This window comes from Ursus americanus, chromosome 28, assembly GCF_024610735.1.
Source record: "Ursus americanus isolate L20-20 chromosome 28, mUrsAme1.1.p, whole genome shotgun sequence".
NCBI classification, from domain to species: domain Eukaryota; kingdom Metazoa; phylum Chordata; class Mammalia; order Carnivora; family Ursidae; genus Ursus; species Ursus americanus.
Window position 1 is genome coordinate 27,765,932 of NC_142154.1, and position 25,714 is coordinate 27,791,645.

Genomic DNA, 25,714 nt, shown 5'->3' on the forward strand with positions numbered 1-25,714 from the left:
GGCTGCACTATGACTTATGTGGGCCCTGGACACTTTTGTCTTTGTGGCTCTTCTTCCATAAAAAAATTCAAAAATAACATTTTGTGATTGTTCTGGTATGAAGACAAATATGTTAAAACATTTTGTTCAATTGAAGTTCATTTGTTTCCTTCTGATTTTAAAAGACATTAAAATATTTCCATGGGCCCCTAAAAATATTGAGGGCCGTGGGTACTCATGGATAAGATGGCCCTGGTGTTAGGTCCTTCATTTGACTGTTGACACCAGCTTTACTCTTCTCCAGGAGTCTTCTGCCATAGTCACATACATGTGGCTTCTCTATTACTCAGGATATACTGGCCCCCAGAAAGGTGTCTTTTTCTTTCTTTCCTCCTTTCTTTCTTTCTTTCTTTCTTTCTTTCTTTCTTTCTTTCTTTCTTTCTTTTTTTCTTTTAAAGTCAGGCTACTCCAGTGATTCTCATTCTGGCAGCTCTTCAGCACCTACTTCCTCATTCTGAACCAGGCAATCCTTTAGAAAACCTGGAGTTACAGGGGCGCCTGGGTGGCACAGCGGTTAAGCGTCTGCCTTCAGCTCAGGGCGTGATCCTGGCGTTATGGGATCAAGCCCCACATCAGGCTCTTCCGCTATGAGCCTGCTTCTTCCTCTCCCACTCCCCCTGCTTGTGTTCCCTCTCTCACTGGCTGTCTCTATCTCTGTCAAATAAATAAATAAAATCTTAAAAAAAAAAAAAAAAGAAAGAAAACCTGGAGTTATAAACAGAGATCAGCTGCAAGCCTCTAGGAATGAAAACAACCTTTAGGGTCCCAAATTACATTTAAAAGGACTATTAGGCAGATTACTTCATTAGGATTTATGGTCTTTCACAATATGGCTAGTTATCACCTACACAGATGTCCTTACCCTAAGAACATGTATGAGGGTTTTCTAGTATAGACAGGATTTTGTTTCCAGTATTTCACAGTGTGAAAAGGCTGCCATCGTTCATAAAATGAAGGAAAGTGTAACCCTATTGTAACCAGGGAAATTCAATGACTATGAAATCTCCCAATATTTATCCATTTTAATGCCATTTAAAAATGGAATTTATCATTCTCATAGCACTCGCTTTGCCTGGTTTTACTTTAAGGTCCCCAAGTGTGAGGCTCAGCTTAGTCTTCGTCTATCCAGTAACGTAACATTTATCACTTTTATCATCAGAGGTTTGATTCCTGACTATTCTTGTCACATCTGTTATTTTTCTTCAGCTATTTCTGATCTTTAATTCAACAAATACTATTTTGTGACTACTATATGCTAGGTATAACATGGTATATACAAAGATCAGTAAAATAAGACATTGCTCCTGAGGAGCTAATTTCAAGTTAGGGGGATTACACTTAAAACAGGGCAAACACGTTAAGTGCCACTATAAGGTACTTATTGGATAAAGGAGGTGTCTGGAAAAATGTCACGCAGGATATAGCATTTGAAATGAGTCTTAGTGAGGAAAGATGACTCAGAATTGGAAAGAAGGTAGAAAAGAAACAGCATAGCAAAGACAGAAATAGCAGTGTCGAATATATTTACAAAACAGCAAGAAGTATAATTTGGTTTAAACATGCAGTACTAGTTAGTATTAAGAAGTGAAAAGCAAAATGAGGGGCTAAATATAAACATCAAAAAGGAATACTAATACCTGGGGCCTCATTTATTTTTATTTTTTAAATTTTATTTTTTTTTCTGGGACCTCACTTTGTACTTTATTTGTATTCCCTATAGCCCAGAGCAGTGTTGGTCATATATATAATATTTGTAATTGATTAAAGCTGTCAAAAAAAAAAAAGTATCAACAATGTACAATAATCCCCAGGCACCTGTTCAAATGCATCTAATAATTACAGTAAATATACAATGATATAAGGCACTTGGAAAAAATTCATTATTAAATAGTAGTTAACACAGAACAGATTAAGGGATAATCATTCTAACCCTTCCTGTAATACAAATTTGGTAGTTTAAAAAGTTCTAATAGGTCCTACTAATCTCAGGGCATTTCTTTCAGTGAAGCTCAGAAGTATGTGAAAAGCTACATATCAGTGAGTTTCAATATAAAAGGAATCCCTAGTGGTTTAGCAAATTCAGTCCACTTTTCATCAAGTCTTCCAACACAGGGCCAAATTTAATTTATTAAAGGAAAACTGTAATAGCTTCCCAAGCAAAAAGAGGCAGCTAAAATTAAAGACAAAGTTTTACTGAGAACAAGTTGCCATTGGATAATTAAGCATAACTTAGGGAATTAAAGATGGCATTTTCATTATGAGAAACTGTCCAAATTAAACTGAACTTCAGAATTTTCTTACAGAAAAAAAGGCTTTTAGAATATAATTTTTATTTTCAGATGTGGGCAAAATATTGAAATTAAAATACACCCATACTAGAAGATATGAACAGACATTTTTCCAATGAAGACATACAAATGGCTGGGGCGCCTGGGTGGCACAGCGGTTAAGCGTCTGCCTTCGGCTCAGGGCGTGATCCCGGCGTTATGGGCTCAAGCCCCACATCAGGCTCTTCTGCTATGAGCCTGCTTCTTCCTCTCCCACTCCCCCTGCTTGTGTTCCCTCTCTCGCTGGCTGTCTCTATCTCTGTCGAATAAATAAATAAAATAAAATCTTTAAAAAAAAAAGACATACAAATGGCTAACAGACACATGAAAAAATGTTCAAGATCATTAGCCATCAGGGAAATTCAAATCAAAACCACACTAAGATACCATCTTACGTCAGTAAAAATGGTAAAAATTGACAAGGCAGGAAACAACAATTGCTGGAGAGGATGTGGAGAAAGGGGATCCCTCCTACATTGTTGGTGGGAATGCAAGTTGGTACAGCCACTCTGGAAAACAGTGTGGAGGTCTCTTAAAAAGTTAAAAATTGAGCTACCCTATGATCCAGCAATTGCACTACTGGGTATTTACCCCAAAGATTCAGACGTAGTGAATAGAAGGGCCATATGCACCCCAATGTTCATAGCAGCATTGTCCACAATAGCTAAATCGTGGAAGGAGCCGAGATGCCCTTCAACAGATGACTGGATTAAGATGTGGTCCATACATACAATGGAATATTACTCAGCCATCAAAAAGAACTATGTCTCAACATTTGCTGCAACATGGATGGCACTGGAGGAGATAATGCTAAGTGAAATAAGTCAAGCAGAGAAAGACAATTATCATATGGTTTCTCTGATCTATGGAACATAAGAACTAGGAAGATTGGTAGGAGAAGAAAGGGATAAAGAAAGGGAGGGTAATCAGAAGGGGGAATGAAGCATGAGAGACTATGGACTCTGGGAAACAAACTGAGGGCTTCAGAGGGGAGGGGGGTGGGGGAATGGGATAGACTGGTGATGGGTAGTAAGGAGGGCATGTATTGCATGGTGCACTGGGTGTTATACGCAAGTAATGAATCATGGAACTTTACATCAAAAACTGGGGATATACTGTATGGTGAATAACATAACATAATAAAAATATTATTATGGAAAAAAAATAAAGTTTGTTTTTGTGCATGGTGTAAAATAAATAAATAAATAAATAAATAAATAAATAAATAAATAAATAAATAAAATACACCCATAGTTTCAAAATGCCAGAAATACATGGAATAAATATTTGAGCAATAACGTTACATAAAAAATTATGGTATATGCAGGTACAATGCAACAGTTGTTCATTTAATGTTTTAAAAGCTAAGTTTGTTTTTTTTAAAGATTTTATTTATTTATTTGACAAAAAGAGTGAAAGAGCACAAGCAGCGGGAGCGGCAGAGGAAGAGGGAGAAGCAGGCTTCCCGCTGAGCAGAGAGCCCGACCAGGATCTTGAGATCATGACCTGAGCCAAAGGCAGATGCTTAACTACCTGAGCCACCGAGGTGCCCCTAAAAGCTAAATTTGTACTAGAACAATTGTTATACCCCTTTCCTCTGACCATTAACTAATTAAAACTAACAAGTCTTGACGATCAATATTTTCTTACACACTCATGTAAATTCACTTTTTTAAAATAAGTACCTCTACCTGTGCTTAAATATACTGTGAAATTTGAAAAACAGATAATTGCTCTAAGACTAGACTACCATTATGCCTCAAAGCTATTGCAAATGCTTCTTCAAGAGTGGCCCATAGCCCACATGAACCATATTTCTCCTGGGATGCTCGCTTAAAATGCAGATCCTTACTCCAACAATTCTTGGATCTCACCAAGATATAAAATCATTGCCTTTATCATTGTAATCAGTGTTCTCACTTCCATCTTACCCAGATTAAATTCCATGAACAACCCTGTTTTTCACTTTGCAAACACCCCTTGTCCTTCCTTTCATCTTTCTACTAGTAAAATGCCAACTCAACCATCAGCTTACTCTAAGCATGATGACTTGGCTTCATATTTGAGGGGGAAAATAGATCTGATCAGTTGAATTTTATCTCATCATCCCTCCCCACATTCCTCCATTATCTTCCAGAACAAAACTCAAAGAATACCTTGACTTTCCCCTCGTCCATTTTCTCAACCCACTCCATTCGGGTTTTTGTTCCCACCACTTCACTGAAATACTGCTAAGTAAGGTCACCAAGGACTTTATGCCCCCCAAGGCCACTGACCATTCTCTATTCTCACTTTATCAAAACTTAAATTAGCATTTCATACAGTTGACCACTCCCTCCTTCTTAAATACTTCCTCCTCTAGTTTCTGGGGTACCTTACTGCTCTGGTTTTCTTCCTACCTCATTGACCAGTTCCATCTCAGTCCTTTTTGTTGGCTTCTTTGATACTACGTCTCTCAGTGCTGGAGTGACCAAGAATATCCCTTAACACTTTTCCCCACTCCTTATTCATTCTCTTTCCCTAAGTGATTTTATGCAGTCCCATCGCTTTGGATACCACCAAGATGCTTATTACCCTCAAATTTTATCTCTAGTCCATAGCTCTCTTTTTAAAATTCTAGTCTCCTTTATACAACTGCCTTCTAAACATCTCCACTTGGATGTCTAAGAGCCGTCTAACACTTAACAAGGTCAAAACAGAACTACTAACATCTAATCTCTCCCCTTGCAAAGTCCTCCAATGTCAGTGAATAGTCCACCATCCACCCACTTGTTCAATCAAAAACAACATTTTTTTTTTTATTCTCACCCTCTGCCCTCTCTTCTCCGACCCAATCCATCTGTTTATCTCTTGTTAGCTCTACCTTCAATATATTCAAATCTGACCAGGTTAATTAAACTGAGAGTGAGTTTCTTTCAGGTGTCTGGTGCCAGGTTCTGTGTTGGGTCAACTCCACTTCAGTGCCTCCTATTCCTGCCTTCTCCTTGTCGAACCCACATTTGCCAGCCTATTTCAAAGTCTTCATTTTCTCACTTAAACAATTGCCTTAGCCGACTAACTAGTCTTCCTACCTCAAATCTCTCTCCTAAGCCACTCTATTAGTCACTGCTCAAAAACCTTTGGTGGATCTTCAGTGTTCACAAAATAAAACATTAACTCATGATTTTAACTCAGCTTATCTATCCCAGTCACATCTCTCAGTGCATTACCTTCAACCACCCTCTAATCATGCAGAGCTACTTAATCATTCCCCAGACGTGGCATGTATTGACCTATCTCTAAACTTTGGCTCATGCTATTCTTTCACCCTAGGAACAATCACAGAGTACAATGCCACTACACTGGCATTAGGAGACTTGGGTAAAAGTTCTAATCCTGCCATGTGTCTGTCCTCTCTGAGTTCTATTCCTCATAAGTAAAATCAGGACAAAGTACCAGGCTCAGGATTAAAGAAGGATGTAGTCAATAAAGATTAAGAATGTATTTCAGAGTTCCTTATGAATTCTAAAGGGTATACAAATATTACCAGATTCACCTACGTAATGGCTCTACAATTTTACAACCCCACCATTACTAAGAGAGTATCTATTTCTCCACATACTACTACTGGAAAAATCAATTAAAAATTTCTGCCAATCTGGTTGATTAAACCAACTTTATTGTCTTTAAAATTAGCATTTCCCTATCAGTACAAATACACATCTTTTCCAATGTTTACTGGCTATTTTCTTTGAATTCCCTGCTCACACTCTTTGCCCCTTTTTCTATTTCCTCCTGTCTTTCTCTTATTATGAATATAAATACTTGCTCTGTTTTATCCACTGAAAAAATTTTTAAGTCTGGCACTTATCTTTTTGTTTAAAGTGTCTTTTCTTATAAGGAAGTTTTTAATATTGATATATCTAAACATTAATCTTTTTGTTTTTAATGGTTTTTAAGTCTGATAGCTCATTTAAGGCCTTCCCTACCTCATGGTCATAAACACTTGCTTCCAAGAGTTGTAAAGTGTTCCTTATATTTATATTTTTATTACAGTTGGAATTTATTTTTGTGAATTATGTTAAAGATTTATTATATCTTTTTTTAAAGATTTTATTTATTTGAGAGAGAGGGAGAGCAAACGGCGGTGGGGGGGGGAGGAGAGAAAGGGGTGAAAAATCTCAAACAGAAACCCCACTGAGCATGGAGATAGACATGGGGCTCAATCTCACGATTCTGAGATTATGACTTGAGCGGAAACCAAGAGTCAGATACAAGTGACTGAGCCACCCAGACGCCCCAAGATTTAATATATCTTTCTAAATGCATATCCTTTATTGAATAGTCCATTTATTAAATATTGATTTAATATACCGCACTTATACATATTTAAAACACCACACTGAAATTGGGAGATACACATGAGTCTATCTCAGACTCTATATTATTGATCTAGCTGTCTTTCCTTATGACAGAACCATGTTGTTGCATTTTTTTGAAAGCTTTTTGGTTTGGGGGCATTACTGAGACAACTGCAAGTTTTCTCCTCTAATAACTAAGAAAAAAATGACAGAGATAGATTTTATAATGCTGAGCCACCCTTGCATTCCTGGGATAAATTCTACATAAATAATACATTGGTAAATTCAATTTGCTAATATTTTTATTTATGACTTTTTTAGTGTTGTCTCCAGAAGTGAGATAGGTCTACAGTTGTTGGCTTTTTTTTTTTTCTTATATCCCTCTTTGGTTTGGATTACATTAGCATCATAAAACCAGTTGGATAGGGCCCTATCTTTTTTTATGCATGCTAGTTTAGGTAAGATTTCCTTAATAGTTTCTTAGAACTCACTGTAAAACCTGGGCCGTATCTTCAAATTTCTTATCAATTTATTCTCATATTTATTAGCTAACTAAAAGGTTTTTACCTTTTCTTGTGAAAATGTGAATAAATCATATATTTCTGAAAATTACCCATTGAATCTAGGCTTTCACATTTTATTAGTATAAACTTTAATATAGAGAGTTCCTATAACCTTACAAATCTGTGTGTTTAGTTATGCTTTCTTTTTAATTTCTAATATTAATCAGCATCTTTTTTTTTCTTTTTCAGATTTGCCTAGATTTACCTATTTTATAGGTTTCTTTTATCATTCAACACCGCTATTGGGATTTCAACTTTTATCATTAATTGAGGCTTTTGTTTCCTTTGATTTTTATCATTCTTAAAAAAAATCTTTAACTCAATTGTTTAATTCACTTATTTAAGCAAATAACTTAATTTTTATAAAATGCTTCTATAAAAAATTTAAGTAATACATACAAGTACAAAATAGTAAGCAACAAACCAACCAATATCCATTACCCAGAAGGAAAAGTGTTAACATGAGTTGAATATCATTCCACACATCTCTCTATGCATGAATAGAGATGAATGGATAACTCCATGTCTCTCAATTTACTGGTTTCCTTCCCAATTCTCTGTCCTTCCTTTTAAACTGTTCTTAACTTCAAAAGGCTCTAGAATTTTCTTTTTAAAATGAATGCAGTGTCATTTCTTTAAAATGAACTGCATGTCTCTATTTTTATCCACAAGTTCTCTATTGCTTTCTCTATTAGCTTTGAATCCTTGAGTCCTTCCCTTTATACAGTTTGGTACCTTCCTTCATAATATTAGTTTCCTTTAAATATTTCATGATTTTGGGTTATGGGCTTATCCTTGTTTAGGCTTTAGAGATATCCTGTTAGTCTGTGACTGATGTATGACACTAGAGCAACTTTTTTTTTTTTTTTTTTTAAGGAAAGGGTCAAAATTTTTCACTGGGTAGTAAACATGGATAACTAGCATTTTGGGGGCCCACTATCCTTTCTGGATATTGACAACACTGGGGCACTGCTTTGGTTTTTAAAACACCCACAAAGCCTGTTTTTGCATCATACACACCAAGGAAGAATGAAGATGGGGAGAGGTAGATCCGTATGTCTGCTTGTCCAGCAAGCTAGACATCAAGTATCCCTATAGTCATATATTATACAGTATTACATTCCTGGTTCAGATTATGGTTCTCATCTGCATTCCAATCCCATTTTTAAAGAGTTCTCCATAAATTTTGGCCAGTTTTGCTCTTTTTTGTTTCCTTTCACAGTTGTGTTCAATTGATACTGTATATTTTTGGAAGGGAAAAGTAGGATTATTTTTAAAACTGTGAAGTAGCAAAGGGAAGCTTCAGCATGTTCTCAGTATACCACCTACCACTGAAGTTTCAAATAGATACGTTTTGGCAGAGATAAATGGACAACACTGCACATATTTTTAAAGGAAAACATTTTCTTTTACTATGCTCTCCCTTCTACTGAAGTATAGTCTTATAATAGTAAGCACAGGATGTTATTCAGAGGTTTCTAACCCTGAATGCATATTATTGACCTGGGATTGCTGCTCAAACATTAAAATCTAACTCCAGAAATTCTATTTTAATTGGAATGGAGTGAGAACCATTAGTATAGTAGAAAAACTACGAGCTTTAGGATCAGATGAATTTGAGTTCAAATCAACACTTACTATGCTCTGTGAGCTTAGGCAAGAAATAATGTTTTGAGACTTTGTTTCATCTGTAAATTGGGTTTATAAGACTGTAGTGAGGATTAGAGATGATATAAGAAGAGAGACTAGTACCATGCAAGGCAAATAACAAATGTTAAAAACATGTTAGCTCTCCTAAAGTCATTTACAAGTAAGCAGACAAAAATCACGCCACTAAAAAACAGATCAAGTAAAACAGGATATCCCTCCATATGCTAAAATCTTACAATGACTAAAATTTAATTCCAAATGTCACAAAACTTCATAGGAGAAGACAATCACTGCCAGATATTCCAAACTGAGAGAGATTATGGAATTTACAGTGTTCCTGTCACATTTTATTGTGCCCCCTGGGCTCTTTTATCATCCTTACTTCAATGCAATTCTTTTCAAAGGACAGCTCTCTAAAGGTTGAGAGCCTAAGGTTTCTGAGCCATTCTCCAATCCTACATTTCAATATCTGAGAGTAAAAATGCTAATAATATGGCAACCTGGTTATATATTTCTGTTTGTACTAGTTCAAATATTTTGTGAGAAATGGATGAGCACTTTGAAGTTGCAGAAAATGAGCAGAATAACTAGAAAGATGTGTGGGACCCAGGAATTAAAGCAACTTTAGTGTGTCTGAACCATAAAACAATCCAACCCTAATTACAGCCAGGTGGAGATAGCTCCATTTTCAGGGATGTTTAGATGATTAGCCAAACACAATGATATCCATTTGCTGACGAGTAAATGTGCATACCTTTATCATTTGTATCATTCAGAAGCACAAGTATGCCCTTGGCATAATACAACTTCTTGATAGGTAATATCCATCTAAATTCTTTAAAAAGTTTTAAGCCTTCTAACAGCTATAATTATTCACCTATCAACAATAAAGAAAAATTATTTTCTCCTGGCTCTTTAAAATGTTTAAATGTTCATAAATTTTTAATGTTCATATGAACATTATATAATAGGCCTAAATTTTTCAAACCTTTACTAGAAAAATGATCCACAGCAGTAATAACAGCTAAGGGGCTAAACTAAACATTAAGGGGGCCCAACTCCTGCTGTATTCAATATAAATTTACATGGTAAACTATAAGATGCTGATTTTTAATGTAAAAGAGCCCCTCAAAAACAAATGCTATGGCCGAAAGCACATGGAAAAGTGTTCAATGTATTAGTCATCAGTGAAAAGCAAATTAAACTTCCAATAAAACACCACTACCCACTGACTAAAATGATACAATGCAACAATACCAAATGCTGGAAAGGATGTGGAGTAACTGGAACTGGAATACCTTAAAAGTGAGAGTGAAAAACACAATAAGGGACATTTATGCAAAAACAATAGCTGGTATTATATAGTCAATGGTGGAAGACTGAAAACTTTTCCCCTGAGATCAAGAGCAAGACAAGGATTCCCATTTTCACTACTTTATTCAATACTGTCCTGGAAGTTCTAGCCAGGGAAATTACGCAAGGGGGAAAAAAAGCTAAATTGAAAAGGGGGAAGTAAAATTATCTTTACTTACAGATCACATGGTCTTATTAATAGAAAATTCTAAAGAACACACGCATAGACACCACTGGAGGTAATAAACAAATTTTGCAAAGTTACAGGATACAAGATCAATGTATAAAAAAACAGTTGTATGTTTATACACTAAACATGAACAACCAGAAAATGAAATTAAGAAAACAATTCCATTTATAATAGCATCAAAAAAAAACCCTTACAAATAAACCAAGGAAGTGCAAGACTGTATACTAAAAACCACAAAACATTAATGAAAGGAATGAAAAGAAACCTAAATAAATGAAAAAAATCCCATGTTCATGGATTGAAAATCTTAATATTGTAAAAATGGCAATATTCCCCAAATTGATCTAGTGATTCAATGGAATCTATATCAGAATCTTAGTTGTGCTTTATGTAGAAATCGACTAGCTGCCTATAAAATTCAAATGGAATCTGAAGGGATCCTGAATAACCAAGAACATCCTGAAGAAGCAAAACAAAGTTGGAAGACTCACAGTTCCCAAATTCAAAAGTTATTACAAAGCTACAGTAATCAAAATAGCATGGTAATGACACAAGGATGGACAAAAGGAATAGAATTGGAAGTCCAGAAATAACTGAGTTTTGACAAGGGTGCTAAGACCATTCAATGGGGTAAAGAATAATCTCTTCAATAAATACTGCTGCTATAATTAATATCAACATGTAAAAGAATAAAGTTGGACCCCCTACCTCACATCATATACAAAAATTAACTCAAAATGGATCAATGACCTAAATGTAAGCACTAAAACTATAAAACTTTTAGAGGAAAACACAGGAGAAAGTTTTGATATTTTGGATTTGGCAATGGATGCTGAGATACGACATCAAAAGCACAAGCAACAAAGGAAAATATAGGTATATTAGGTTACTTCAAAATTAAAAACTTTTGTGCGTCAAAAGACACTATTAAGAAGTGAAAAAAATAACCTATATAATGAGAGAAAACATTTGCAAATCATATATCTGATAAAAACACTTTTATCCAGATTATATAAAGAACTCTCACAACTCAACAACAAAGACAAGAAACCCAATTCAAAAATGTACAAAGGAATTGAATATATTTCTCAAAAAAAGATAAAAAATGGCTGACAAGCAAACCAAAAGATGCTCAACATCATTAATCACAAGTAAACTGGAAATCAAATGCACAATGAGATAAAACGTCAATCTACTAGGATGGCGATAATCATCAAAATGAAAAATAACAAGGATTTGTAAGGATGTAGATGTCATACATTGCTGGTGAGAACAAAACTGTGGAAAACACTGAGGCGGTTCCTCAAAATGTTAAACATGGAATTACCACATAACCCAGCAATTCTACTGCTCGGTGTATACCCAAAAGAACTGAAAAGAGGGACTCAAACAGACACTTATGTAAACATTCATAGCAGCATTATTCACAAGAGCCAAAAGGTGGAGGCAACCCAAGTGTCGCTGACAGATGAATGGATAAACAAAATGTACTATACACATATGATGGGATATCATTCAGCTGGAAAAATGAACATGGATGAACTAAAAAACATTATTGTAATAAAGGAAGCCATACACAATCAGTCACATATTGTATGATTCTATTCATGTGAAATACTGAGAATGGGTAAAACCATACAAATATAAAGTAGATTAGGAGTTGACAGGAGCTGGGGAAAGATGGAGAATGACTGCTTAAGGATAAGGGGTTTCGTTTTGGGATGATGAAAATGTTTTGGAACTTGATAGAGGTGGAGATTGCAAAACATTGTGAATGCACTAAATGCTATTAAACTGTGACTTTAAAATGATTAATTTTGTTATGTCAATTTTTCACCTCAATAAAAATAAATGAGTAGGAAAAACTGCTGGTGCCTCTTATAAGGAAAATTATTAAAACTACCCTGGGTCCTGTCCAAAGAGGACACACATAGTAAAAAACATTAAGAAATTAAAAGAAGCAAATGATTATAGCTGTGTTAGAAAAAATTACCTTTTATTTCACTTAGAAAAATAAAAGAAAAAATACCCTGAGGAATAAACAACCACTAATCATATAAATATTGTTATGTTTAATTTTCCATAGAATTACTATTATAGGACTTTTGGTTGGCTATATGAATTTTTCTTGGCTCTGAAATTCCACTATAGTAATAGTAAAGGAATAAAGAACAAGAGAGGAGACAGTATCAGATGACAGATGTTAATGAACTTTTAGAAGCTGGAAAGCAGATAAATGGGTTCAAGTCTTTGCTCAAATGTCCCCTTGTCAATGAGTCCTATCCTTATACTAACCTATTTAAAATTTCAACCCCAACTCTGTCTACCACTTCCAATCCCACTATCATACTATATTTTTGCCCACAGAAGATTATCACCTACTAACATGTAATGCAACTTATTTATTAACTTTATTATTGATGTTTGTTTCCCCCTGCTAGAATATGTGCTCCATAAAAGCAGGCATTTTTGTCTATTTTCTTCATTAATGAATCCTCAGTGCCTAGAACTGTGCTTAGCACACAGTAAGTATTAAACAAATATTCATTCAGAGAATGAATTAGCAGATCAGAGAAAACTGAAGCTAAGTGCCTGAGGAGGGAGGGAAATGAGGGAGAAGAGAATAAGAATTATGTCAAGTCTTAGGTACCAGAATCTGTAGATAAGGGCATGCTGTAGAAATGTGAAAAGGAGATTGGTACAATGTATTAGTAATAATACTCATAATATTCAAACTATCCAGGATATCCAAAATTACTTGACAAGTGAAGAAGCCCATGGAAAAAGACAATCAACAGATGCCAATGTCAAGATGACAAAGATGGTGGAAATATCTGACAAAGACATTAAAGTAAGTTACTATTTAAAAAAATACTTGAACATGTAAAGGTAAAAACTCTTGAATCAAAGGAAAAGCTAGAAAGTTGCAGCAAAGAAATGGACGGTATAAAGAATGACCAATTGGAGATTATGGAATTAAAAAATACATTTTATTTGTTTTATTTTGAGATTTTATTTTAATTCTAGTATAGTTAACATAGAATGTTACATACTTTCAGGTGTACAATATAGTGATTCAACAATTCCATACATCACCCTGTGCTCATCACCACAAGGGCACTCCTTAATCTCCATCATCTATATCACCAATCCCTCCACCCTCCTCCCCTCTGGTAACCATCCATTTGTTCTCTATAGTTAAAAGTCTGTTTCTTGGTTTCCCTCTTTCTCTCTCTCCTTTGCTCCTTTGTTTCTTGGATTCTACATTTGAGTTAAAGCATGTTACCTGTCTTTCTCTGACTGACTTATTTCACTTAGCATTATACGTTCAAGCTCCATCCATGTTGTTGCAAATGGCAAGATTTTGTTTGTTACTATGGCTGACTAATATTCCATTGTGTGTATGTATGTGTGTGTGTGCGTGTGTGTGTGTGTGTGTCTTCTTTATCCATTCATCAGTCAATGGACGTGGGTGCTTCCATAATTTGGCTACTGTAAATAATGCTGCTTTAAACATATGGGTGCATGTATCCCTTTGGATTAGTGATTTTGCAACTTTTTGGGGAAATAAGCAGTACCATGATTACTGGATCATAGGGTAGCTCTGTTTTTAACTTTTTGAGGAATCTTTACACTGTTTTCCACAGTGGCTGCACCAGTTTGCATTCCCACCAACAGTGCACCAGGGTTCTTTTTTCCCCACATCCTTGCCAACACTTGTCATTTCTTATGTTTTTTTCGTTTTAGCCATTTTGACATGTGTGAGATGATAGCTAATATAGATTTGATTTGAATTTTCTTAATAATGAGTGATGTTGAGCATCTGGATGTGTCTTTTCATGTGTCTACTGACCATCTGGATGTCTTTTTGGGAGAAATGTCTGTTCATTTCTTCTGGAAATCTTTTAATTAGGTTATTTGGTGTTGGGGCATTGATTTAATTTTAAGTTCTTCATATATTTTGGATACTAACTCTTTATCGGATACGTCATTTGCAAATATCTTCTCCCAGTCAGTAGGCTGCTTTTCAGTTTTGTTGATTGTTTCCTTCACTGTGCAGAAGCTTTTTATTTTGATGTGGTCCCAACAGTTTATTTTTGCTTTTATTAATCCCTCGTTTCAGGAGACATATGTAGAAAAATTCTGCTATGGCTGATGGCAGAGAAATTACTGCCTGTGCTCTCTTCTAGGATTTTTATTGTTTCAGGTATCACATTTAGGTTTTTAATCCATTTTTAACTTATTTTTGTGCATGGTTAAAGAAAGTGGACCAGTTTCTTTTTTTTGCACAAAGCTGACCAGCATTCTCACCACCATTTGTTAAAGAGACTGTCTTTTTCCCATTGGATATTCTTTCCTGCTTTATCAAAGATTAATTGACCATATAATTGTGGGTTTATAATGGGCTTTCTATTCTGTTCCATTGATCTATGTTTCTATTTTTGTGACAGTACTATACTGTCTTGATTACTATAGCTTTGCAATATAATCTGAAGTCTGGAATTATGATACCTCCAGGTTTGCTTTTATTTTTCAAAATTGCTTTGGCAATTTGGGGTCTTTTGTAGTTCCATTAAATTTTAGGATTTTTTGTTGTAGTTCTGTGAAAACTGCTGTTGATATTTTGACAGAGATTGCATTAAATGTGTAGACTGCTTTGGGTATTATAGACATTTTGACAATATTTGTTCTTCTAATCCATGAGCATGGAATGTCTTTCTATTTCTTTGTATTGGCTTCAAGTTCCTTCATCACTATTTTATACTTTTCAGAGTACAGTCATTCACCTCTAGGTTTATTTGTAGGTATTGTATTATTTTTGGTGAAATTGTAATAGGATTATTTTCTTGATTTCCCTTTCTGCTGTTTCATTATTACAGAAATACAACAGATTTCTGTACATTAATTTTGTATCCTACAAATATACCGAATTCGTTTATCAGTTCTAATAGCTTTTTGGTGGAGTCTTTAGTGTTTTCTATATACAGATTCATGTCATCTACAAAGAGTGAAAGTTTTACTTCTTCCTCACCAATTCAGATGCCTTTTATTTCTCTTTGTTGTCTAACTGCTGTGGCTAGGACTTCTAGTACTATGTTGAATAGAAGTGGTGAGAGTGGACATCATTGTCTTGTTTCTGACCTTAGAGGGAAAACTCTCAGTTTTTCCCCATTGAGGATATTAGCTGTGGGTTTTTCATATATGGCCTTTATTATATTGAGATATATTCCCACTAAACCTACTTTGTTGAAGGTTTTTATCATGAATGGATGTTGTGCTTTGTCAAATGCTTTTTCTGCTTCTACTGAAATGATTATATGGTTCTTAACCTTTTTTCTTATTGATGTGTTGATCAATCAATTCAATCATCATGTTAATTGAATTGTGAATATTGAACCACCCTTGCATCCTGGGAATAAATCCCACTTGACTCTGGTGAATGATGCTTTTTAATGTATTGTTAGATTCTGTTTGCTGATATTTTGTTGAGGATTTTTACATCTATGTTCATCAGAGATATTGGCCTGAAGTTCTCATTTTTATGGTATCTTTACCTGGTTTTGGTTTCAGGGTGATACTTGCCTCATAGAATGAATTTGGAAGTTTTCCTTCTTCTATTTTTGAAATAGTTTGATTAGAACAGGTATTAACTCCTCTTTGAATGTTTGGTTAAAAAAAATGTTTGGTAGAATTTCCCTCTGAAGCCGTCTGGTCACGGACTTTTGTTTGTTGGGAGTTTTTTGATTACTGATTCAATCTCCTTGCTGGTAATCAGTCCATTCAAATTTTTTATTCCTTCCTGTTTCAGTTTTGGTAGGTTATATGTTTCTAGGAATTTATCCATTTCTTCTAGGTTGTCTAATTTTTTGGCATATAGTTTTTCACAATATTCTCTTAAAATTGTTCATACTTCTGTGGTATTGGTTGTTATATTTCCTCTTTCATTGGTGATTTTTATTTGAGTCCTTTCTCTCTCTTACTTTTTTTATGAGTCTAGATAGAGATTTATCAATTTTGTTGATCTTCTCAAAGAACTAGCTCCTGGTTTCACTGATTTGTTTTATTATTATTTTTTAGTTTCTGGTTTCATTGACCTCTGTTAATGTTTTTGTTTGTTTCTATATCATTTATTTCTGCTTTTTTAAAAATAATTTCTGCCCCCAACATGGGTCTCAAACTCTAATCTTTATCATTTCCTTCCTTTATTTGTTCTTTTTCTAGCTTCCTTAAGGTGTAAGGTTAGGTTGTTCATTTGAGATTTCTCCTGCTCCCTGAGGTAGGCCTGTATTTTATAAACTTTCCTTAGAACCACTTTTCCTACATCCCAAAGATTTTGAATCACTGTGGTTTCATTTTCATTTCTCTCCAGGTAATTTCTGATTTCTTCTTTGATTTCTTAGTTGACCCATTCATTGTTTAGTAGCATGTTATTTAACCTCCATGTATTTGTGGTGTTTCCATGTTTCTTCTTGTGATTGATTTCTAATTTCATAGCACTGTGGTCAGAAAAGATGCATGGTATGACTTCTTCGATCTTTTGGAATTCGTTGAGGTTTACTTTGTGGTCTAATATGTGATCTATTCTGGAGACTGTTCCATGTGCACTTGAAAAGAATGTATTTTCTACTGTTTTCAGATGGAATGTTCTGAATGTATCTGTTAAATCCTTCTGGTCCAGTGTGTCATTCAAAGCCACTGTTTCCATCTTGATTTTGTTTAGATGATCTGTCCATTAATGTAAGTGGGTGTTAAAGTCCCCTACTATTATTGCATTATTATCTATTTCTTTATGTTTGTTATTAACTATTTTATGTATTTGGGTGTTCTCGTGTTGAATGCATAAATATTTACAAGTGTTATATTTTCTTGTTGGATTGTCCCTTTTATTATTATACATGTCCTTTTTTGTCTCTTTACAGACTTTGTCTTAAAGTCTATTTTGCACAATATAAGCATTGCTACTCTGCTTTCTTTTGACATCCATTTGCATGATAAATGTTTCTCCATCCCCTCACTTTCAATCTGCAGGTGTATTTAGGTCTCACATGAGTTTCTTATAGGCAGCGTGTGTGTGTGTGTGTGTGTGTGTGTGTGTGTGTGTATGTATGTTTCATTTATTTATCTACTCTCACCCTATGTCTCTTGATTGGAGAATTTAGTACATTTACATTCAAAGTAATTATTGATATGTATTTATTGCCACTTTGTTACTTGTTTTGTGGTTGTTTTTGTAGTTTTTCTCTGATCCTTTCTTCTCTTTCTCTCTTTCACAGTTTGCTGGTTTTGTTTAGTGATATACTTGGGTTTCTTACTCTTTATGTTTTGCATATCAGTGTTTTTTTGATTTGTGGCTACTATTTGGTTTATATATAACATCTTCTACATAAAACAGTATATATTAAGCTGATGTTCACTTAATTTTGAACTCATTCTTTACTCCTCTCCCCTCCCCATTTCACATATTTGGTATCATCCTTTACATCCTTTTACTTTGTGTTTCTCTTGACTGATTTTTACAGATATACTTTAAATTTTTTTTGCTTCTGTGCTTCCTATTTTTCTTACTCGTGTCTATGGTTTTTGTTGAAAAATATATTTTAAATGAAGAAATTCACTGGGAGGGCCAAGTAGCAGATGATAAAAGGAAAGCATCAGTTAGCTTGAGGACTATTTAATAGAAATTATACAATTCAATCCGAACAATAAAGAGAAATAATTTTTTTTAAATCAAGAGAGCCTCAGGGACTTGTGGAAAAATAACCAAAGGTCCATCATCTATGTTAGTAGTTTCCCAAAAGGAAAAGAAAAAGATTAAGGGCTAAAAAAACATTGGAAGAAATAATGTCTAAAAAATTCCCAAATTTGGCAAAAGACATAAACCCACAGATTAAAAAAGCTCACTGAACTCAACAAAAGATAAGTCTAAAGAAATCCACATCAGGACATCCTAAGAAAACTGATGAAAACGAAAAACAAACATAGTGTGAAGCTAGCCAAAGAAAAACAACACTTTTAGGGAACTGATTTGAATGACTATGACTTTCTCATCAGAAACCATGAGATCAGTATGAAATGGCACATTTTTAAAGTGCTGAAGGGAAAGAACTGTCAAGCAAGAATTCTATATTTAACAAAAATGTTCTTCAGGTATGAAGGTCAAATAGACACTTTAGATGAAGGAGACCAAGAGAAAAGGTAACCAGCAGATATGCTACAAAAGAATTGTTTTTTCTGTTCTTCAGACAAAGAGAAATGTTATCAGATGGAATTTGGAAAATTAAAAACAATGAGAAAGAGAAATGGTAAATATTTGGATAACTATAACAGACTATTCTCCTTTTGAATTCATTAAAATATGTTTGACAGGTAAAAGCAAAAATTCTAATATTGTCTGATAGAGTCTTCAATGCATATAATGTAATATATAAGGTAACTGTAACCTAAAGTGGGGAGGTGGGGGTGATAAAGCCACCTATATAGTGATATGGTTTCTACATTTTACTTGAAGTGGTAAAATATTGATTCTGAGTAGACTACAAAAAGGTTAATATGTACATTGTAATCCCTAGAGCATACTAATTTTTTTTTTTCTACAGACATATAGTAGGGGTGCCTGGGTGGCTCAATCGGTTAAGCATCTGACTTCAGCTCAGGTCATGATCCTAGGGTTAGTGTGCCCTGTGTTGGGCTCTCTGCTCAGCGGGGAGCCTGCTTCTCCCTCTGCCTGCTGCTCTGCCTGCTTGTGCTCTCTCTGTCTCTCTGTCTCTCTCTGTCAAATAAAAAATTAAATTAAAAAAAAACCAAATACAGTAAAAAACACAATACATAAATTAAATAGAAAACCAAAAGATGTTCAAATAAGTCAGGAAAGGGAAAACAGTATGTAAAACAAAAACTAATGATGACTAACATAACATAAATAATAAATAAATAAATAAATAAATAAATAAATAAATAAATAAATAAAAAACAGAACAGTGGAACAAACAGAAAATAAATGGTAGGCCTAAATTCGAACATGTCAATTACATTAGATGCAAATATTATGCATACTATAAAATAGTATAAACACACCATTTAAAAGAGACTATGAGAATGGATTTCAAAAATCACGACCTAATTATTTGGTATCTACAAGAAACTCATTTCAAATATAATGATATAGGCACGTTAAAATTAAAAAGAAGGAAAAATGTAAAACAAAAGCACTAATCAAAATAAAGCTGAAGTGGTTATATTATCAAAGTAAACTTCGAAGTAAAGAAAATTGACAGGGATAAAGAGAAACCTTATATAATGATAAAAATGTCAATTCACCAAGAAAGTATAATGATTCTTAAATGTGTATGAATCTAACAAGAGTGATTCAAAATATAAGAAGCAAAAACTGACAAAACTGAAAGGAGAAATAGATAAACCTACAATTACAGTTGGAAACTTCCAATACTCCTCTCTCAGCAAACAGTGGACAAAAAAATCAGTAAGGATACAGAAGGGCTAAAAAATACCATCAACCAACAGAAACTAATTGACATTTATAGAATCCTTTATCCAACAACAGCAGAATATACATTCTTTGCAAGTGTACATGAAACATTTACCAAGATACACCATAACCTAGGTCATGAAAGAAACCTTAAGATAGTTAAAAGAACAGAAATCATAAAGAATGTTCTCTGACCATAAAAAACAGATAATAACAGAAAGATAACAGGAAATTCTCCAAACACTTGGAAGTTGTCTAAATAATCCTTGATTCAAAGAGGAAAATTAAAGGGAAATTAGAAAATATTTTGAACTGAACGAAAATAAATTACAAAATTTCTAAATTTGTGGGATGCAGTTAAAGCAGTGCTTACAGGGAAAGTTATAGTATTAAATGGTTATATTAAAAAGGAAAGTCTCAAACTAATAATTTAATAATCTAAGATTCTACCACAAAAATCAGAATATGACAGTTGCACCTGGGTGGCTCAGTCAGTTAAGCATCCGAGTCCTGATTTTGGCTCAGGTCATGATCTCAGGGTCCTGGGATTAAGCCTGCATTCAGCAGGGAGTCTGCTTAAGGATTCTCTCTCCCCCTCTGCCCCTCCCTTGCTTGCTCACTCTTTCCCTCTCTCAAATAAATCTTTAAAAAATTAGGGACACCTGCGTGGCTCAGTCAGTTAAGTGGCTGCCTTTGGCTCAGGTCATGACCCCAGGGTCCAGGGTCTGGCATTGGCCTCCCTGCTCAGCAGGGAGCCTGCTTCTCCCTCTGCCTGCTCGTGCTGTCTCTCTCTGACAAATAAATAAATAAAATCTTAAAAAGAAATAGAATACAACAAAAATAAACCCAAAGCATGCAGAAATTAGGGGGGAAAAAAAGCTAAGGGCAGAAACAACTGAAATAGAAAAGAGAAAAACAATAAAACTTAAAGCTGATTCTTCAAAAATATTAATAAAGGTATAAATTTCTAGTGAGGCTGACAAAGAGAAAACAGACATTACCAATATTAGGAATGAAAGCTACCACTACAGACCTTACAGATATTAAAAAAAGATAAAAGGGGAACAGTATGAGCAATTCTACACCCTTAAATTTCACAACTTAGATAAAACAGATCAATCTCTTGAAAAATCACAAGCCATCAAAACCTACCCCAGATAAAAACAGATAACCTAAATAGCCCTGTAACTATAAAAGGCATTGAATTTATAGTTAAAAGCCTCCCACAAACAAAACAAAACAAAACAAAACAACACCTAAGGAGTAGATGGTTTTACTCTCGATTTCTACAAACATTTCAAGAAGAAATAATACCAATTCCAGACATTGTATTCTAGGAAGTAGAAGAGAAGGGAATATTTCCAAGTGATTTTTTGAGATCTGCTTTACTCTGATGCCAAAACCAGCAAAACAGCACACAATTCCTAAAATCAATCAATCAAAAGTAGACCAATATTCCTCATGAGCATAAATATAAAAACTCTAAGCAACGGGGTGCCTGGGTGGCTCAGTCAGTTAAGCGTCAGACTCTTGGTTTCGCCTTAGGTCATGACCTTGTGGTTGTGAGATCAAGCCCCTCCTGGGGCTCTGTGCTTAGACAGAGTCTACTTCAGATTCTCTCCTTCTCTCCCTACCTGTCTGCTTCTCTCCCCACTCATGCTCTTTCTCTCAAAAATAAATAAATAAAATCTTAAAAAAAAACATCTTAGCTAAATATTAGCAAATTGAATATTAGCTAAATATTAGCAAATTGAATCCAGTAATATATGAAAAGAATAATGTACCAAAAACAAGTGGGGTTCATCCTAGGAATGTAAGCTTAGTTCAGTATTAAAAAATTAATCAATGTTACCCACCATATTAATGGCCCAAAGAAGAAAACCTACATGTTCATATCAATTGATAGATAAAATTTAATTGACAAAACTCAACACCCACTATATTGAAAACTCTGAGAAAACTAGGAGTAGAACTTCTTTAACATGATTAAAGGGCATCTACAAAAACCAACAGCTGGGGCGCCTGGGTGGCACAGCGGTTAAGCGTCTGCCTTTGGCTCAGGGCGTGATCCCAGCATTATGGGATCGAGCCCCACGTCAGGCTCCTCCGCTATGAGCCTGCTTCTTCCTCTCCCACTCCCCCTGCTTGTGTTCCCTCTCTCGCTGGCTGTCTCTATCTCTGTCGAATAAATAAATAAAATCTTAAAAAAAAAAAAAAAACAACAGCTAACATCATACTTAACAGTAAAAAAACCGCCTTTCCATCCAAATAAGCAACAAGACAAGGATGCCCACTCTCATTATTCCTATTCCACAATATCCTGTAAGTCCTACACAGTGCAATAAGGCAAAAGAAAATAAAAAACATGCAGATTATGAAGAACTAAAACTGGGCCAATTTGCGATGACATGCAGTTATATACACAGAAAATCCCGAAGAACCTATAAAGAAACCTCTTAAAATTAATAAATGAGTATGGTAAGATTGCAGGATACAAGGTCACCATACAAAAATTAATTGCATTTCTATATACAAGCAATATACAAATGGAAATCAAAATTTAAAAATACCTTTTAGAACAGCTCCCCCCCCCAAAAGAAAAATGAAATCCTCGTGTACAAGTCTAAGAAAACAGGTACAGCAACAGTATGCTAAGAACTATAAAATGCGAATGAAAGAAATCAAAGACCCAAATAAATGGAGAGACATACTATTTAACTGTAAGACCCAATATAGTAAAGATGCTAATTTTCTCCAAAATGACCTACAGATTTAATAGAAATTCAAATAAAATCCTGTTTTTCCCACTGAACAACATATCATGATTATTTTTCCATATCAATATGTAATCTTCAATACATTATTTTAAATGGCAGCATGTTTTCTTTTTCTTGACTTATCCTAAAATTATTTATCCATTCCTTCATATTTTGATAATTTGTTTCCAAATTTTATCTAATATAAACATGCTTTAGTGAAGACACCCTCCAAATGTAATTCTTGCAAACATCTTTATCTCTTTAAATAATACAGGTATTTTTAATTTAAAACTTCTGAGGGGCGCCTGGGTGGCACAGCAGTTAAGCGTCTGCCTTCGGCTCAGGGCGTGATCCCGGCATTGTGGGATCTGGCCCCACATCAGGCTCCTGCTATGAGCCTGCTTCTTCCTCTCCCACTCCCCCTGCTTGTGTTCCCTCTCTCGCTGGCTGTCTCTATCTCTGTCAAATAAATAAATAAAATCTTAAAAAAAAAAAAACTTTTGAAATGTGTTGTCAAAATGACCTCAGAAAGGGCTTTTATCTTCAAATTCTGACTTAAAACTCATTTCCTCTGAAAAATTCTGATTAGTACTTTCTCACTGTTCCATCTGTGTAACTATTTGGTCTCATTAAATTACTGTTGTACGTATTGGACCATAGAAGCAATTACCACTTTAATAAGAAAGTAAACCTTTAGGCTATTGGCTTACAAAGTACATAATATGTCTCAGAGGAAATCTGAGAGAGGAGAAAACACACAGGGTAAAGATAAACTTATGGCTATGAAATGGCTAACAAAGTTGGCATAGAAGGATGGGGTACTGGAATTAAATAGGTAACACTATCTTCCATGAATAGAGCATATTCTAATCATTTCTAGATTTTCTTACTGTTCTGGCTCATGTGCCCATTAAAAGGCAGTGTTTGCATTGTCTGTATTATCTTTGGAATTAGTGAAAAAAGTTCAAGCTGTGGAAAATTATGTCAAATTCTCTGTATTCTCAAAATTCATATATGCCCTCTCTAGATTTCTATCATGCCTCACTTATAAAGGATGAAATTAAAGGCTAACTGATGTCTTCTGACAGAAAAGTGTAACAGTAGTTCAGAAACAATGCCTGTTGCATTTTATTCCACTTGTGAAATACATTAAGAATAAAGTCTCAAACTAGGCATTTTCAGAATTTGACATCACTCACAAATAATTAGCCAATACAAGTTAGGTCCAACATTATGCATGTTTCACTAAGAAAAAATTAATTAGCTCTGTTAATTATGAGTGTCATAGGAAAGTCCAGCTGTGGGCACTCTGATAATGCTATAACAAATAGCAATTTAGGAAGCATTTGCTGAGAATCACCACCTCTATGCCTCAAATATATGATCTTCAAAGATGGCAGGCCTGGTGTTGCCGTCTCCTGCAAATATTAAGCAAATATGCTAAAATAGGAGCATATTTTACATAACCACACATGTTGGACTAAATCTGAGCCAAGAATGAGAATGAATGCTACTCATATCTGATTTATATTTGACAAATACAGAGATATCACAAGCTCCTGGTTTGAATGCCTACATGCTATTTCCATGGCAACTGCATAAACATTTTCCTCATAACACACAGCCATCTTTATTCTTTACATCCCATTACTTTTTTTTTCTACTCTCAGGGGAAAGGCTAATTTATTCCCCAAGGGAAAAAAAATCAATGATTTTCTTAATCAGTGGCATTTGAAGAGTAGGTGGCACAGTTCTTTTTATGGAAAAGCAATTTCCACCAACGCTCTTGCTAAGTGATAGAAGACTGGGGGGGAGAATAAAAGGCGTACTTGTTTTAGGAAAAGTGTGAGTACAAGTTGAAATGAATAATCCTTCAAAAGAGAAGGGAACGTACATTAGAAACCCACAGAAGGTTGGCCAAAGCGATCACATGCAACTCCAACTTCTCCATGTGTGTGGAGTATCATGGAGACTCTTTTATGGGAGAGTGATCTTTCATTCCTACAGTTTTGGCAGTCTTTGAAAAAATTCCTTTGCTGCTTTCCTTGTGTGATAGAGACTCCACAGAATGGCCAGCAACTGGAGGCAAGAGAGAGACTACCCACTTTAAAGCAGATCAAATGACAGCTAAAAGGAAAGATAAAAGGAAACCACATCAGGTTCCTTCACTTTGTCTATTCTTTGAGCCTGAGGTAATTATCACCGATTCAAATGGCAGCAGATGGAAGACATCCATATTGGATTTTAGCTGTCTATCAAATTCACAACAATTTCTCAAAGTCCTCAAAGGGACAGTGAATCAATTAACATTCTTCAGTGGACTCAGAGCTCAGAGCTCACTCGCCTTCTCTGGGTTTCCTTAACACCAACCAGTGTGACAGCACTTATCAATGTTCTGTTACTGTTTATATAGGATTCCCTCAAGGGACCTATATAATGCCCCTTCAGTCTAACATAGCGTTCTGTCAATAGTATGCTAGTGGATTAAATCAATCTTTATTTATTCATAATGTATATACACATTTCCTATAATGCATAATGCTTCTCAAATGATGAAACAAGCTTCCAATAATTCCTTCCACCATTTTGATGTTTCTGTTCTTGTGTCAGTCTTACACTACTTTCTCTACTTCTACAAGGTGAATCTCTTACCATCTTCTCTTTTATTAACTTCTGAGGCCTTTGTCAAGGCAAGAGCCAATGACCTTTTGTTTCTTTTTGGTTTTGTTTTTAAATACTCAATACTAGGGATTCCTAGGTGGCTCAGTTGGTTAAGCATCTGCCTTAGGCTTAGGTCATAATCCTGGGGTCCTGGGATTGAGTCCTGCATGGGGCTCAATGCTCAGGGGGGAGTCTGCTTCTCCCTCTCCCTCTGCTGCTCCCCCTGCTTGCATGCTCTCTCTCTCTCAAATAAATAAATTTAAAAAAATAAGTGCTCAGTATTATTTATTGAAAACATTAATCTTTCTCCATTGGATTGTTTCCAGACCTTTGTCAAAAAATCCA

General features: G+C 34.9%; 1 protein-coding gene across 13 annotated transcripts in view; it reads right to left on the reverse strand.

Annotated features, from left to right (window-relative positions):
* PEAK1 (pseudopodium enriched atypical kinase 1) overlaps positions 1–25,714 on the reverse strand; it is a 291,303-nt gene that overhangs the window by 117,969 nt on the left and 147,620 nt on the right. The window lies entirely within an intron of this gene.